The sequence below is a fragment of the Oryzias latipes genome, chromosome 21 (assembly GCF_053564925.1).
Source record: "Oryzias latipes strain Hd-rR chromosome 21, Olatipes_Hd-rR_3.1".
Classification (NCBI taxonomy): Eukaryota; Metazoa; Chordata; class Actinopteri; order Beloniformes; family Adrianichthyidae; genus Oryzias; species Oryzias latipes.
The window spans coordinates 4657384-4670511 of NC_136257.1; the positions used below are offsets into that span (position 1 = coordinate 4657384).

Here is a 13128-nt window from a genome sequence, read left to right on the forward strand (position 1 = left end):
ACTTTTTTTATGCTTTGTTCTGTAAACATGTACAATTCAGACAGTGCAGTTGTTGTTGATATTTATTTATGTCATTCATTATAATTGACCCATATAACTCATTCCCTGTGCACCATCCTAATTCTTTTACAGTTACACCCAAAAATTAAAATTACAGTAATGGATTGTTACTTCATGCCCTAGATAAATAATACACTATCAGCATTTTCAAAAACATGTGACCAAAAAAAGTAAAGATTTGCTAAAAAAAAATGCAAATGATGGGTAACAACAGTTGTGCTAAATTAGCCAAACAAAAGGCAGCAAAGCCTAAATGTGTTGAAATGATGCTAAACACGCCAAATGTTTGACAAAATGATAAACTAGCTCAAAAACCAAAGCTATGTCAGACTTCCCTCACTACTGCCTAACCCCTGAAAGATTACAAAGTGACCTGGATTTTAGTGCTATTCAAAAATATGTTGGAACCCCTTTTGCCTTCAGAACTGCCTCAGTTCTTGGTGGCATAAATTCAACAAGGTCCTGGAAACATTCTTCAGAGAGTTTGGTCCATGTTGACATGACAGAATCACACAGTTGCTGCAGATTTGTCGGCTGCACATCCATGATGTTGATCTCCCGTTCCACCACATCCCAAAGGTGATCTATTGGATTAAGATCTGGTGACTGTGGAGGCAGTATGAGTCCAGTGAACTCATTGTCATGTTCCAGAAACCAGTCTGAGATGATTCCAGCTTTATGACATGGCGCCTTATCCTGCTGGAAGTAGCCATCAGAAGATGGTACTGTGGTCACAAAGGGATGGACATGGTCAGCAATTATACTCAGGTAGGCTGTGGCAATGGAACCATGCTCAAAGGGTACTGCCAAGAAAACATTCCCCAAACCATGACACCACCACCACCAGCCTGAACCGTTAAATACAAGGCAGGATGGATCCATGCTTTCATGTTGTTCTGACCGTACCATCTGGCAGCAGTAATGGAGACTCATCAGACTAGGCTATGTTTTTCCAATATTCCATCATCCAGTTTTGGTGATTCTGTGTGATTCTGGAAACATATCCTGGAAATATCTGGAAACATAGCCTATTAAATTATAAAAAAGCTCTGCGTAGAGCTAGAAGCCAGTACTATTCAACCTTAATATCAGAGAATGGAAACAACCCAAGATTTCTTTTTAGCACTATTGCTAAATTAACTCGCAGTCAGAGCTCAGTAGAACCACATGTTCCTGTTTCTCTCAGCTCTGATGATTTTCTTACATTTTTCAATAGTAAAATCTCAAATATTAGACATAAGTTAAATCAAGTTATTCCTACTATCAGCCCAGAACAGGCTGAAGCGGTAAAAATGGAGGCATCCATAGAAACCTCTGTAACATTAGACTGCTTCACTGCTGTGGATCAAGCGGAAATAACATCAATTATTACGTCCTCCAAATCCTCAACGTGTCTGTTAGACCCAATTCCCACTAGACTTTTTAAAGAAACTTTTCCCCTAATTAATGATCCCATATAAACAATGATAAATGCCTCTCTGGAAACGGGTTACGTTCCACAGTCTTTTAAATATGCAGTTGTTAAACCTCTTCTGAAAAAGCCCAGTTTGGATCCTAGCATCTTGGCCAACTATAGACCAATATCAAACCTCCCCTTTATTTCTAAAATCCTAGAAAGAGTTGTAGTTAAGCAGCTTTACTGCCACCTACAGGACAACAGCCACTTTGAAGACTTTCAGTCGGAGTTTAGACCTCACCACAGTACGGAAACTGCACTAGTTAGAGTCTCTAATGACTTGTTATTGGCCTCAGAAAAGGGACTACTTTCTATTCTGGTCCTGTTGGACCTCAGTGCTGCCTTTGACACTATCGACCACAGTATTTTACTCCATAGATTAGAGCAGGACATAGGGATCAGAGGATCTGCTTTCCAGTGGTTTAAATCCTATCTGTCCGATAGGTATCAGTTCGTTAATGTAAATGGACAGTCCTCTCAGTGCACTCGAGTCAACTATGGAGTCCCACAGGGCTCAGTCTTGGGACCGATCCTGTTTACGCTTTATATGCTACCCCTAGGAAATATAATCAGGAAACACAGCATTTATTTTCACTGTTATGCAGATGATACGCTGTTGTATTTATCTATTAAACCTGAAGAAAATGACCATATAAGGAAACTGAATGCCTGCATCACTGACATCAAGACCTGGATGACAATTAATTACCTCCTCTTGAACCCAGAAAAAACTGAGGTCATTATACTTGGTCCTAAAAACCTCAGAGATGCTCTGTCTGCTCAGATAGTCCCCCTGGATGGCATAAGTATAAGCCCTAATTCCACAGTTAGAAACCTTGGGGTTTTATTTGACCAGGATTTATCATTTAAGGCTCACATATCTCAGGCATGTAGAACTGCCTTTTTTCACCTGCGGAATATTCCTAAGATCAGAAATATACTTTCTAAGAGTGATGCTGAAAAACTCATCCATGCATTTGTTACGTCGAGGCTGGATTACTGTAACTCCTTGTTAGCAGCGTGTCCTAAGAGTTCCTTTAGAAGTCTCCAGCTTGTTCAGAACGCAGCAGCTAGATTGTTAGCTGGAACTAGCAGAAGAGATCACATCACTCCTGTGTTAGTTTCGCTCCATTGGCTCCCAGTTGATTCTAGAATCAAGTTCAAGATCCTCCTGTTAACCTATAAGGCCTTACATGGAATGGCCCCGTCCTATATTAAGGACCTCATAGTCCCTTACCATCCAATCAGAACACTTCGCTCGCAAAATGCAGGACTGCTTGTGGTTCCTAGAATTAGTAAAAGTACGGTTGGAGGTAGAGCGTTTAGCCACCAAGCCCCTGTCTTATGGAATAAACTCCCAGCTCATGTAAGAGAGGCCGACTCAGTTTCTACATTCAAAGTTAGACTGAAAACATTCCTCCTTGGACAGGCTTATTGTCAGACTAGTTAGTATTTAGAGATTATTTAACTTAATGTTAATTTGTTTAAATTAAACTTAATAACTTTTTCCTTTAAAAGGCTGCTAGAAGTTGAAGCTGGGGTAACTATGGTGCACTGGGGTTCTGTCCTCTTTTCTCTTCTACTTCTACCCTTCCTCTCCTCTATTCTTGATCATCATTTATCATTTAGTTCTCCATGCCTCTGTTTGGTACAGTGCGATTCATGTATTGTCCCTCTTTTCCTCTCCCCTCCTGGGGAGTGGGAGTGCTTCCAGACCCCAGTTGGCTCATCCGTGCTCCAGTTCCTGACCGTTTACCTCGCCTTCGCTCCTGCTCCTACACCTGGCTGTGGTTTCTGTCTCCGGCTCGACTCGCGCCCTTGACTGTCCCCCCAACCACGGCTGGATGAAGCTCGTTTGCTGGACTTTAAATGTGTAGTTGTAGATTTAGATAAGTTAATTCTTCTCTAAGAGTTCTGGTAAATCGCCTGTCCGTCCTGGGGGAGGATCCCTCCGTCATGTGGGCACCCCTGAGGTTTCTTCGTTTTTTCCGGAATCCGTTTTTTTTGGGAGTTTTTCCTTACCGCGAAGGGGGGTCTAAGGGCAGGGATGCCAGTATAGCATAGTCGGTTTGTTAGTTCATTTTAGTATTTTCCTATTAAACTCTTTGTATTCGTGATCCTTTTAAGTTCATGTTTTACTTCGAAGCCCATCGAGACGACTGTTGTTGTGATTTTGGGCTATACAAATAAAATTGAATTGAATTGAATTGAATTGAATTGAATTGAATTGAGTTGTGGACTCTGCCTCCAGGTTTGACGTGTTGTGCATTCAGGGATGTTCTTGTGCAGACCTCGTTTGGAACCAGTGGTTCTTTGAGTTCCTGCTGTCTTTCCATCAACTGGAACCAGTCTGAACGTTCTCCTCTGACCTCTGGCATCAACAAGGCATTTCTGCCCACTCACTGGATATTTTCTCTTTTTCTAACCATTCTCTGTAAACCCTAGAGATGGCTGTGGGTAAAAATCAGATCAGCAGTTTCTGAAATACTGACCAGCTTATCTGGCACCAACAACCACTTGAATCACATTTCTTCCCCATTCTGATGCTGGGCATCAACCATGTCTGCATGACTAAATGCGATTGATTGCAAATTTGCGTTAACAAGCAGTGATGTACGCCAGTGAGCGTACATTTGCCAATTGAGTCAGCCTCGATGCACGTTACTTTTTCTTTGAAAGTTTATAGGGCATTGGATTTACCATTATTTATTTACCATACCATTATTTTCTTTGGTCGTGTTTTCTTTAAAGGAAATCTAAAAAATAGTCACCCTCACAGGTTCTGGATAAAGGTGTTGACTCAAAGGAGGAGAAAATACAAAAAAGTGTAAGATAATCACAACACAAGCTTCATAATCCTTCAGAGCCTAGTACACAGATCTTGTGTTTTTTGGTGTGGTGAACACATAATCATTGTCACCTTTAATGGTTTGAGATGTTTATCTTTGTTTTCTTTGAATAACCTTCAAGCTAAAATATGTGACCTGTGCTTAAACCAATAAAACACACACACACGCACACACACAAATGTTCCTAAGTATCATTGATCTTGACACAAGCACTGATTATCCGAGCTGCAGCTGTGGCTGGAATGTAAGTCTTCTAAGTCGTTGCTCCTGTTGGTTTCTTGGGAGAAGCCATTTGCTTGGTCTTATTTACATGTTTCCTGTGACAACAGATGAGAGGCTGATCCTCTCGCAGGAGCTCCTCTCTGCTGTGATTGGTCAGCTCCGGTGGCCTGACCAGACACTGTCCATCATTTGGCAGCGACTCTGCTGAAATCTGAGCATTTTTCAGCTGAAAGCAGGGAGACTCAGTTATTTTCCTTTACGTGACACAGAGGCAGAAGCTGGTTTGTTTAAAGCGGGGGGGGGGGGGGGGGTGAACATAAAGTGACAGAGTGAGACTGCCTTGGGAGTTGAAGAACGGTGGTTCTGAAGTGAAAACGGCTGCATTGTTCAGCCTAACCGCCCCACTTAGCTCCTGGATTCCAGCTGCAGAACAGGTTTCGCAATTTTTTTGCCACAAACCGGAGGAATGTGAGCACAGAGTCACATTCATTCACAGAGGACATTTACGACAAATGACACGGCAATTATCCCATTAGCTTAATCGTTTTTTAAAAGGTTTACGCAGTTTTAAAACTATTTGAGGTATGTAACCTAGAAAAACATTTTTTTAAACAGATTTTTTTAAAACACTTGGTTGCTCACAGACTTAAGAAAAATAAGTGATGTGACACTTTTAATGGTCTCCATGCTGCCTTACTGCTGTTTCTAATAAAAAAGCTTGTTTTTTTAGGGGGTTGGTGCAGGTCCATGTTAATTCAAATGTTTCAACACTATCAGTTAATATGATTTATGAGCAGACTGGATGGATTGAAGGATGAGTATAGGTGCAGTTGAGCTTCAACAGTCTATGGATGATTTCTAAGATCTGGTCCAGTTTTTGCTGTTTGCATAATTAAGATATAACTTTTGGTTTTGTTTTGCTCAAAAAATCTTCCTTCAGACCTGATAAAAAAAAATCTTATTTTATATAAAATCTTATTTTGTGGGCGGCCGTGGTGCAGCGGTAGGGCGGTCGACCCATGATCATGATATTGCAGGTTCGATTCCCGCCTTGCACGCCCATGTGTCGAAGTGTCCTTGGGCAAGACACTGAACCCCACCTTGCCTCTGGTGGGAGGTTGGCGCCAGTGTTTGGCAGCGGAGCCGCTGCCAGAGTGTGAATGTGTGTGTGCATGAGTAAATGGGACTGTGTCTGTAAAAGCGCTTTTGGCCTTCGTAAGAATACATAAGTATACGCCATTTACCATTTACCATATAGATTTGCAGAGTTGAGGCTGCTCTTTAGTCCCTTTTCTGAACCACACTTTTTGTTCGTTCTTTAATTTTTTTTTTTTTTTTTTTTTTTTTTTTTTTTTTTTTTTTTTTTTTATACACTGTATTTTATCCCACGAAGGGAAATTCTTTCTCCGCATTTGACCCATCCCCTTGGGGAGCGGTGAGCTGCAGCCGAAACCGCGCTCGGGAGGCAGTAGCGTTAAGGGTCTTGCCTAAGGACCCTCACTGGGTGATGTTAACTGCTCGCCATTGATATGGTAATTGCCCCCAGTACCATTGCTCATTCCCCTCCGGGAATCGAACCCTGGTTTCCTGCATGGTAGCTTCCCACCTTACCAACCGAGCTACCCAGATGTTTGATCTAACATCCAAAATAATGAACCAAAGCTGTAAAACTGCAGTTTAGGTGTGAGCAAACAACAAAGGTTTCCTTTAAAATGACCAAACCGGCTAGGTTTCTACTCTGCGACTATCGGACAGGTGTTTATTCCCACCGTGGGATGTAAACGTTTGCCAGGTCACCCATTAAAACATGCCATTTGCTATTCCAACGCATATTGTCTGACCCGAGATGTTAATTGAATGTGGGTCACCCAGTGCACAAATGCACTAATGGGACTGTCCTGAGCTCCAAGTTCTGCATCAGAGCATTCGCAGAAAGAGCTGTAAACCTCTGCTGGGATGACAGCACAGAAATCAAAAGTTAGAGTTGTAGTTTTTCAATGCTTATTGCACTAAGATGCAATGATTTAGCAGATAGATCCATGAACGTCTTTGCTTTCCTCATCTGAGCTGACGTCTGGCTCAAAGCTGCCCGGCTGGATATTGCTCACCATTTTTTGTTGCACCGGTTATGTCAGGTTAGGGTTGTGATGGTGACGGGAAGTGGGGATGAGGTTACTCTAAGCCAATGCTACTGCCTACAACAGAGAAGAGTTTTTAATAAACTCCTGGCACTCTGCAGGAATTCAGTTCTAGATAGAAAACGACAGGTTTTTGGATGTTGGCTAAAAATAATCATAATAAAAGACCACCGGGAACACTTTGAAAATAGGTCAAGAGATGATCAGAGTGGGACTTTAAGGTCATGAAAGAAAAAAACATTTTCTGAAAAAGAGTCATGCTGCATCACTAAGACCAGAGACTATTAAAAATCACACACAATTAGGTGCACATAAACGTTCAAATTGAAGTTTTTTCCGTTGCTGAAATATTTCTCTCTTGTGTTTGCCAAACGTCTAAATAAGAAACGCTATCACGGTACCACTTTGCAGAAAAGGTGAATTCAGAAGCGGCAATCAGTAAACAACATTTGGTGAGGATTTCACAAACCTTTGAGTCGTTACAAATTGTTCTAAGCAAACCCAGAATAAAAAACAGCAACATGTCCGTTTGTTTTTCTGTGCTTCTTTCTGTTTTGCGTTTTTGTGTTTCCCCTTGAACAAGGTTGGCTTAAAAAAAAAATGCACAAACTGAAATGGCCCATGACTCAATAACAAGAAGTGTGAGCATTTCCAGAGTGCCACTCTAAAAGCAACTATGATTCAGATTATGAATACAGAACAGGTTATCATAGATTGTTGAGCCTCAGTCAGGCGTATGGGTGTATACGGCGTGTATACACCCATACGCCATACGCTCTCAAAAGAGCCCATACACGCCTGACTTTGCCTGACTCTTTTGAGGATTTCAGACGTGGTGTAGTGGTCAGCACTCTCGCAAGAAGGTCCTGGCTCAGATCCCAGCTGTGCCCTTTCTTGAATGTCTTCCTCGCACGTGTGGGTTTTCTCTGGGATCTCCGGCTTCCTCCCACTGTCCAAAAACATACTTCATAGGTTAACTGATGTCTTTTAAATTGCCCCCTAGGTGTAAATGTGAGTGTGTGGCCCTGCAACAGAAAGACTGCAGCAGCCCCATGACCTTGAAAGGGATCCAGTAGGTTCTGAAGATCGATGGGTGGATTTGTGGATTTTAGGTGTTTTCTGAGGTGTCATGTCTCGTCAGTCTTGAGCTGTGCACTTTTGGTCAATGTCTGTCACCTGTGTTGTCTCGTGTTGCACTTCCTGTTTTATTTTGAAACACTAACTCTCCTCTCGTTTCAGGCCTGGTTACTTCCTGCCCTTTTCTATTCCCTACGGGTGTGACTGTGTAATCTTCCCTGATTGTTTCCACCTGTGTTTCCCTTCCTCATGTCTTAAATAGAAGTCTCCCCTTTGTCCTGATTGTTTGGTTGTATCCTGTGCCATGTAGCCTTAGCAATCAGATTAAAGCTTTTAAACGCTGCGTCTGAGTCCAGCCCTGAGTTCGGTCCTGACGTGACGTCTATTAAAGAAAAATTGAAATGCAGCGTCTTCATTGCATTTTGTACTTTGTTTTTTTTTGGAACAAAAGACATCCAATATTCTGTATTTTATGCAGTGAATCCATTCTCCCCATTAAGCTAAAAGCTTGCATAGCACTTTTGGTGAAGAACTCAGGTTAACCCGAACTGTTAGTCCAGCTCACACTCCCACGCGACAGAACTTAAAACCTCCACGTGTGCACACACAAACGCACACCGCATAACAGCTCAGAATGAGTAACAGAGCTCTGAAAGGTCAGAGAGCACCCATCAAAAAAAAAAGGCTCAGTTCTCTGTGTGTTTGCGTCTGCAGAGGCAAAGAGAAAGCAGAGACGTAAGTAAGCTCATGTGCTCCAGTGACAAAATAACGTCCAAACCTTTAGCTCAGGATGAGGTCGGACACAAATGTCAGATGACAAAAAGAGGAACTTCTGAGGGGAACGAGTTGCTTTAGAGCTTTGCATTTAAGCCACGCTTTCTGCAAAAACAGAAGAAGCCCTGCTGTGATGTGAGGCTGATAAGACTCAGAAGGAGAAAAAAAAACGCTTTTTAAGCCTCTGCGGAGGCTTTCAGGCAGCAGCCCCCTTCCTCCTCCTCTTCCATGCGAGATTAGCACCCTCCTAATTGTGCGTACGTGAGTGAGAAACTGTACACATGCGTCACTGCCAATATCGAGCTCCCTGGTGGTGCTGGGGGGGGGGGGGGGGTATGAGTACCAAAGCCTCTTTGGAAGTTGTGGAGGCTGAGAGTTAAGCAAATACACAGCGTTAGGGTGTGCACGTCAGGACTTAGCACAACAGAGTCCGCCACTCGGTTCAGCCGTCTCCACATCTGTCTGCAAAAACTCCGAGGTGGGAACATTTTCTGATCTGCAAATCGAGCTGATTTCTGTTTCGAACCAGGCGTCCTTATAGCATCTCTCTTGAATGATTGTTCTCTCTTTTTTATTTCTCTTTTCTTTCAATGGCAACTTGACAGGACTGTAAGAGCACAGCGGTGGCTGCAGCCAGTATAAACAAATCTCTGTGACGAATGGTACCTCAGTAGGAAGATGATAACAAAGGCCAGGAAAGAACCCTTCTCCTTTGCTTTCTGTGACAACACAACAATACTCAACCCAACTTAGAAAAGGGGAATGGAAAACTTGACTAAAACCATTTTTTACACAATGATGTGTTTCAAGTTCAAAGTTTACAGAAGAGTCAAGTAAATGTGAATTAATTATTAATACAGATCTTGCGAAAGCAGCTTTGGTTTCTGTGTAGCTTGTGTAATGTTCTTGGTTAGGATAAATGTTTGACCCGACCTTTCAGTCCACACACAGCTGGTGTTCTGCTGCTTTACCAGCTATTTGACACAAAGTTTCAATACAGTTGTGGTCAGCATAGCTCTGCTGTCACAGCTCAAAAGGCTCAGGCTAATTAGTCCCATGCACCATGGAGGGTTGTAGAGAGGCTCGGCCGCATCTTCAGCGGGGTGTCTTCGTCCCTTGAGGCACTTGTAGCCATCTTAAGGGAAATCATGATAACGGAAAGTACCATTGTTGTGCGTGTGGTAAGTTTATCGTGAAGTATTTGTGAGGATGATGTTATTTATGACGTAACCTTACAAATGCGTTAAGTGTCGCCCAAAGCAGGTCCGTAGAAAAAATGTACATTTATATTTTCGCTTTACAACAGTGGTCCCCAAAGCCAGACCTCGAGGGCCGGTGTCCTGCTGGTTTTCCAGAATCCCTGCCTTATTTGCTGCTGATTACCTGGATCAGGTGTGTTTAGCCAATAAGGAGCTTCAATGGTTGGAAAACATGTAGGACAATGGCCATCATGCCTGGATTTGGGGACCCCTGCTCCTACAGGCTCACCGGGTTGTTCACTGTCTTCAAACTTCTTGAGGGCCACCTGCGTCCTCCCATACAGATTTGCCCTATAAGGGCATTTGGGACTAAGGCATTGCTTCATGAAATCTTAAATAACACAGAGAACTTTGTGCAGGATTTCATAACCCTGTAAATATTACCACAATCTGTTGGTTATTAGTGCTCAACAAACACACAACATTCCTAGAGGTTTTGTGTTTGCAAGCTGGCAGTGATACAGGGGGCCTGACAGAGCAAAGTTCAATCCATCCAAACATTTTCCAAATCTGCGTACTACCTTTCGGAGGTCAGGGGGCTGCTGGAGTCTTTACCAGCTACTGTTGGGCGAAGGCGGGGTACACCCTGAGCAGGTCGCCAGTCTGTCACAGGGCCACACATTCACACAATTTAGCATCACCAATTAACCGATGGAACGTGTTTTTAAGACTGTGGAAGGAAACTAGAGAAAATCCACGCATGAACAAAGAGAACACGCAACTTCACACAGAAAGGTCCTCGCTGGGATTCGAACTGTGAAACAAGACTGCAAACCACCACCTCACTGTCCACTGTGCAGCCCTAGAAAAGTTCCAAATCGGCAAAAGTTGTGAGGATTTCCTTTTATTTCCCGTCTTACTCATGGGTGCAAACTTGTGGTGCTTTCCAGCAAATTCTATGTGATTGGGCCAGTAAAAGTAAAAATGCCATATTTTCAGCTCTTTCAGTCAGCGTATGTACCTAAAATAAACTATCAGTAGTATTCAAAGCACATGCAAAAGTCTGAAAAAGGAGAAGTCAGCCAGCTGCTTTATATAGTCTGGCATTTTGAAACTTTTTTTTTATTAATCTTTCTTCGTGGGGGCTTTTTTCTCCTTTCAAAATTCAAAAAGCTAACATTAGTTACTCTCATTGGTTCACTTCCATCTTTTGATCCACTGGATAGTCTATCTACACAAACCCAGAGGTGAACCGCACCAGCCTTGTCCCCTTTTGGGACCCTCTTCATCCATTTGAGTGCCAGCTGAGTGTTGCAGGATTTGTCCGGTAATCTGAGCATTCCAGTCTTGAGGAGTGAAGCCAAACCTTTGTAGACGAACAGCAAAGTGTCATCGTCATCGTCGTCACCTCCCTGGTTTATCTAGTTAGGTTTCATCTAAAAAAATGTTTCTTTTGTTTGATAGACACAGCATCCTGAAGTACCATTGTTCTCACAGTTTAAAAAAAAAATCAGTTTGAGCCTTATCCATCAGATAGACCGGTTTGGCAACAGGGAGATTAAAAGGAAGCCCACAAAACAAAGGCACACAGCAACCCTGTCAACTGTGAGAGCGATGACGCACATAGGGCTGTGTTAATACTGCGCAGCCGGCTTTGGCGTCTGCATGAGCATTCCATTACAAGGGCTGCATTCCATCGGTCTTTTCTTGCTGAGTCCAACCAGCAGCTGCGTGCAGAACTGGTCGGTTTGCCTGACAGAAACACACCCGTCGGCTCACTATCTCTGTTACTCAGCAATTATTTCCCTGCCTCTGAAGTCTCTACTGGGTTTTTTGCACATGCATGTGTTGCCTCTCAGTCCTACGCAGATGACCCACTTATCACCTTTTGTTAGCATCCAAAAGCCCCTGCAGCCATGTTGTCATCCTGACAGGCAGTGAAGCTCACCCTCTAGGGTTGGTTTTACTGACAACTGATGCAAAAAGGTTTCTCAGCTTTTTGGGGTTGTTTTTTTTATACCCATAATGTATCCATCCACCTTCAGAATGAATCCCCTTTGAGATAGCTGGCCTGCTCGAGCCAATCCCGCTACGAAGGTGGGGATAGGCTGGTCGGTTCTTGTCACTTCCTTGGCCATCCATCCATTTTCCAAACCTGCTTCACCCGCTTTGGTTGCTGGGGCCTATCCCAGCTACTGGCACCTGGAACAGATCGCCAGTCCAGTGCAGGGTCTTTGTTGGCCAACTAAACAAATTAGGTTTCAAGTTTGTGATTTGGTTTTGGAACCAAACTCAGCATGGGCTCCTTAACTTAGTCCTTCAGGCTTGGTTCAAATGGGTTTGAAATTCCAAAACGCTGGAGACCCTCATTGGGTTTGGTGTTATTTTGAGTGTCCCAAAACAAAACAAAACCCCCCGAAATGTCCCGCATTTGCAAGTGCTGCTGTTTTGGGTGCAGTTTTGCCTGAACCAGTATGAAAGAAAAGCTCAAATAAAACCACAGTCACCATATTTTCTGCACTATATGCTGCACCGGATTATAAAATGCACCGTGAACGAAGGCTCTCTTTTCAAACTTTTTCAAACTTTTATGTGGCCCACGAGAGCATAAAAGTTTTTAATTTCTTAAAATAAAATTTTCTTTAGTTGATTTACATATTTATGTGTAGCTGTAGTTGTACTTATTCAATGTTTGCAGGTCTTATGTGTGTATGCAGACAAAGTGTTGTTGTGTGCAGCCTTTTTTTGTAAAATATTACACGTGTACTACATGTTCTTTCCAGCTCAGTTTTATGTTATTTTTCTTTATTCACTTGGACAGTGACTTTGATCCTTCATTAATGGAGTTATGTGGGTTTTAATAAGCGGACAAAATGTAAAAGGATTTATGCTAAAGTAACAAGCAAACATGTTTCCTATGCAACTGTAATTGTCACTATAAAACGTTATAATGAATAAATAATGAGTTACTTAACATTAAAGAGTAGTTACATTTATTTTTCATTACATTTAGTTACATGTATAAGTTACATCTGGCCCTTTGAGGTCAGACACCATGCTGATGCCAAAATGTGTTTGCAACAGAAGTTATCCATCTATAAGGTGACCCAAATTAGATCATAATTTGAAAAAATTATGGCTTTTAATCCTTGTGCCATATTGTGGGGTCCATATGACCCCACTCCAAACGTTAACGTGCCTTGGAGGATCGTTAACGTTGGGAGCTGGGTCATCTAGACCCACTAGACAGTGCTCTGAACCCATTTTCTTCAATGATTTGTGATCTTCACTGGTGTCCATGGATTACATGAAATCTTTCCACCTTTATCCACCTTTGTCATGGTAGGGAGAAC

The 13128-nt window shown here is 42.6% G+C and overlaps 1 long non-coding RNA gene across 1 annotated transcript; it reads left to right on the forward strand.

Annotated features, from left to right (window-relative positions):
* The first annotated feature begins 8954 nt into the window (after nt 1–8954).
* Nucleotides 8955–12756, forward strand: LOC110017434 (uncharacterized). Its single transcript, XR_002292840.2, has 2 exons — nt 8955–9054; nt 9182–12756. It is a non-coding gene; the product is annotated as an uncharacterized LOC110017434 (long non-coding RNA).
* Nucleotides 12757–13128: the final 372 nt, after the last annotated feature.